Consider the following 5000-nt stretch of genomic DNA (forward strand, 5'->3'; position numbering starts at 1 on the left):
GAAACGTGGCCGGTGAGCTCAGTTGGTAGAGCAGGCGCACACGTACAGAGGCTTATTCCTCGATGCAGAAGGTCTAGGGTTCGAGTCCCGACCTGTGATGATTTCCTGCGTGTCTCCCCTCTCTCACCTAGCTGTCCTGTCAAAATTAAAAAGGCAGAAAAGCCCCAAAAATAATCTAATGTATAGGGAACCCAGCAACAGCGATGATGAGCTCCTCCTCCTTTTTCTCTGAACTAATGTTCTGGTAGGAACGAAAGTTTACATCGTACGTTTCTCTGGGATCAGCCAGCGCGAAGGACGTCTATATTCCGACTGGTTGCTGGTCGTTTGCCGCCGAACGGCGTCATAGCTCATTACCATAAAGTAGACCAAACTATAACTTTCTGCTTGACGCTCTGGTCGCTCAACACGCCCAAAACGCGACGCCGAAGGATTTGCAGCTTCTTGCAGCTGAGAGAAGCCGGCGTCCATTGAAAATGAATGACTTCCTGTAACTTAGAAGCTCAAGTCGGATTGTGATTGGTTTAAAGAAATGCCAATAAACCAGAGCACGTTAGTCTCCCATCCAGGAATGCCGTGTGGACTAGCCAGACCCTCCTCCGCAGCGCTGTGGAGGAAGGTCTGGCAATGCCAGACTAGTAGAACATGAACATAACGTTAGCTTCAGTGTCAGGATCCCACAGTCTTCCCATTCTCTCTGCTTATTCCTCACATCTATCTCCTGGCTTCTCACATACTGCTATCGGTATCGGAAACACCTCCATTATAAGCCACTGAAACAGTAGTGACACCAGCGTGAACTGTGTTTGAATATTAACACAAATGATTGAAATTCCAATGGTATTATAGAGGAAGACTGACAGATCTGGAGTGCATTGTGGGAAAACCCTGCTGAGTTTTTCTCAGCCATAAAACAAGTGCACTTCTTTCTCTTCTCCGTCTGAGTGTCCCAGCTGTTGCAAATTATACCAATCTGAGTGTGTGTGTGTGTGTGTGTGTGTGTGTGTGTGTGTGTGTGTGTGTGTGTGTGTGTGTGTGGGGGGAAGTCATCTGGGGCGACCCTTTGTTTGGAGTCTGAGGAATGAGCTCAGCGTGGGAAACTGGGATGTGGGGAGATTATGAGATCTGCACAGCTGGAAACCTCTGGACGGCTGATCACAGCTGATGAAAGAGACGCGGAGACTCTTTAACCCTCAAAAGACCCTCAAATGTTCCTTAAAACACCCTCCAGCTTCATTTCAGACGGACGTCTATGTTCAGAGTTTTACATTTTATCTTTCCATCTTCCTATTTTGTACCTGAAGAGACACAGAGACCGTGAAAACAACCTCAAATTCACCCTGTTTTCTCTGCATGCATTTCTATTTCTTTTCATGTTTTTATGAAACTTTTGCACACTAACGGCACAGAAACATCTCAAACACACAGTCTGAGGTTCCCTCATGGACTTCAGCTGCAGATGAGTGAAGTGAGGCCCCCTTCTCCGTCCATCTGCGGGTCTTTTCATGTCGAGTCGGGACACGCCACGCCATCTTCCTGCCGCATCAAAGAGTCCAAACACACAGAAAAACGAGCAGAGTGTAGCTCCACAAACACGCCGTGTTTCCTGAGATTAAAGAGCCTCGCAGGCATCGCAGCCTTGAATCTCAACGTTGCCATCATAAAACACAGGATCAGGGGATTCAAACGTCCACAGAGACAGACACAAACTCACTCAACGTTATCAGGGTTAGGGGGAAGGGTGTCCTGAGATTAAAGAGCTTCGCAGGCATCGCAGCCTCAAATCTCAATGTTATCATCATAAAAAACAGGATCGGGGGTTTCAAACCTCCGCAGGTCTGACATGTAGTCAGTGTCTCTCAGCGCTGGCTACCGACGCAAAAATCCCCCTTTTGCGTCTACATGGAACGCACCGGGCAGAGCAGCAGCTCGACTGCGACGCTGTAAGATACGTAGTATGTAGAGAGACAGCAGTAGAGAGTAGTATGTAGAGAGACAGCAGTAGAGAGTAGTATGTAGAGAGACAGCAGTAGAGAGTAGTATGTAGAGAGACAGCGGTAGAGAGTAGTATGTAGAGAGACAACGGTAGAGAGTAGTATGTAGAGAGGTAGAGAGTAGTATGTAGAGAGAAAGCAGTAGAGAGTAGTATGTAGAGAGACAGCGGTAGAGAGTAGTATGTAGAGAGACAACGGTAGAGAGTAGTATGTAGAGAGACAGCAGTAGAGAGTAGTATGTAGAGAGGTAGAGAGTAGTATGTAGAGAGACAACGGTAGAGAGTAGTATGTAGAGAGACAGCAGTAGAGAGTAGTATGTAGAGAGACAGCAGTAGAGAGTAGTATGTAGAGAGACAACTGTAGAGAGTAGTATGCAGAGAGACAACGGTAGAGAGTAGTATGTAGAGAGACGGCAGTAGAGAGTAGTATGTAGAGAGACAGCAGTAGAGAGTAGTATGTAGAGAGACAGCAGTAGAGAGTAGTATGTAGAGAGACAGCAGTAGAGAGTAGTATGTAGAGAGACAGCAGTAGAGAGTAGTATGAAAGACCGAAAATCCAGGTAAGGAGGCATGTTGGGGGGATGGATGGTTCAAACAACACAGGACTTTCCCCCAGGAGACCATGGTTCAGGTCCCATTTTTGTCCCGCGTGTCTCTGAAAACGTACATTTCCTAAACCTAACTGTCCTGTTCTTGTCCCGCATGTCAGTTAAACATATGTCCCGACCCAGAGAGTCATAAAGTGACGCCAAGAGTCCCGACCAAGCACGGCTAAATATGACGCTAAAGGAGACTTTTTGAGTCAATAACAAACGCCAAAGAGACCTGACCAAGCGTTGCTTTGTGAATACCCTGCACGGCTTTCTGATTCTCTGAATATCATCTCGGTTGAAACTCATTCTGCCAGAAAAACACAAAATGTTTACAGTCTTTTTTAAACAGGAAACAATTTCAACAGGAAGACTAACTCTAGAAACTCAACGAGCCCTTAAACTTTCAACAAACGGTCGCAGGATCACTTCCTGTACAGCCGACAAATATTTACTGAAAGATGTAATCACACAATCACAACATTTAAACTCTGCTGGACTTTGGTTTAAATACTCCGTTACCCAGAAATCTGTGGTGCTTTAAAGGGCAACTTTCAACCCTATGTTCCTGTGTTTCTGTGTCTAAGTGACTGATGGGAACAACCATCTTTGACATCGGTCCAGTATTAAGAGAGATGGAGAAACAAGCTACACTGTAAGCTAATAGGACAATTGTCCAGCTTGTATTTACCTTCATAAAAGTTCTGTTTTTGCAGCTGACAGACTCAGATTAATATCCTAAGCGTCTGACAACATTATGAAAGGATTTCTAAGGATGTCGACCTTTCTGTTAAAGAGTAAGATCCTTTTTTTAAAACATAAAAACATCCGCGAAATTGTGTTCGCTAAACCCACCAGACTCCATGTAAATAAACAGTTATTTTAGCATCGTAAAACACACTTCATTCACAGTCCACAGAAACTAAATAAAACTACGAAAAGCTGTTTTAGGGACGTCTTTCCACTTTTACAACCATCACAACTCTAGTTTAAGATGAAATAAACACATAGTTTACAGATTTACATGTGGAAACATGTTGGCTCTATACACGCTAAAAGTACTGCTTTTTTACATGGAGTCTGGTGGGTTTAGTGTTAGCGACTTCAGAGCTGTTTCTGGTTTAACAGAAAGGTCTTAAAGAGGTTTTAAAGGTCTATCTCTGTAGGGATCCTTTCATAATGTTGTCAGACACTTAGAGTAATAATCTGAGTCTGTCAGCAGTTGTTTCTCTTTAATACTGGACCAGTTTCAGAGATTATTGTTCTCATAAGTCACTTAGACACAGAAACATAGGAAACAGGGTCCAGGTTACCCTGAAAACGTTTGTTTCTCAAAATAACTTTTCTCTCCTAATATTTAGGCTTTTTTTCTTGTAATATTCAAAAAAATTTATCTTTAGCCGTTTTTATTTAGTAAAATATTACAACTTATTCCTCAAAACATTACAACGTTCAAGCCAACGAAGCGACCGTGCAAAAAGCTGGAAAAAAAAGAGTGAGAAAAGCAACAAACAAAGTGAAAACGGAGCGCCAACGTGCCGTGTAGCTGCAGGATGAGTCGTATAGCCCTGAGAGGATTACCTCAGGCAGAACAAAGCTCGTGTGCCGAGCTGTAATTAGGAAGGAAACAAAGACAACGCAGCCCGGAGGAGCGTGTAATTAAAACACATTTCCATGTGAAAACGAGGAATCAGAGTCCAGCACCTGAGGCTGCAGAGACAGCAGCGTGACTGAACCTCTCAGGAATGTGGGCTGCCCCCAGGCTGCAGAAATAGAGACAGGTATTTTTAAAAAAGGGCCGAGTCGGGGGCTGACAGAGCTGCAGATAGAGAGAGAGCTTCAACACGAGAACACGAACACGTGCACAGATGATTGCATCAACTGAACTAATACAATATTACACCAAATATTAATAACTCATGTTAGAAAGCTCTGAAAGTTTGAGGGTGAAAGTAAAAGCTGGATGAAGTGTGAATCCATATTTTCTTACATGGAAATAAGAAACAAGGAATTTAGAATCAGAAAAGGAGTCATTACCACACACACACACACACACACACCCCCACACAGACACACACACACACACACAGATAAAGAGACACACACACACAGAGACACACACACCCCGACAGAGACACACACACACACACACAGATAAAGACACACACACACAGAGACACACACACACAGACAGAGACACACACACACACACACAGAGACAGACACACACACAGATACAGAGACACACACACACAGAGAGATACAGAGACACACACACACAGATAAAGAGACACACAGAGACACACACACAGAGACACACACACAGAGACACACACACACACAGAGACACACACACAGACACACACCCACACAGAGACAGAGACACACACCCACACAGAGACACACAGACTCGATTC

General features: G+C 44.3%; 1 protein-coding gene across 1 annotated transcript in view; it reads right to left on the reverse strand.

The window, feature by feature from the left end:
* Positions 1-5000, reverse strand: part of lamc1 (laminin, gamma 1) — a 93584-nt gene that overhangs the window by 84977 nt on the left and 3607 nt on the right. The gene's annotated exons all lie outside the window — the stretch shown is intronic.

The sequence above is a fragment of the Sander vitreus genome, chromosome 12 (genome assembly GCF_031162955.1).
Source record: "Sander vitreus isolate 19-12246 chromosome 12, sanVit1, whole genome shotgun sequence".
NCBI classification, from domain to species: Eukaryota; Metazoa; Chordata; class Actinopteri; order Perciformes; family Percidae; genus Sander; species Sander vitreus.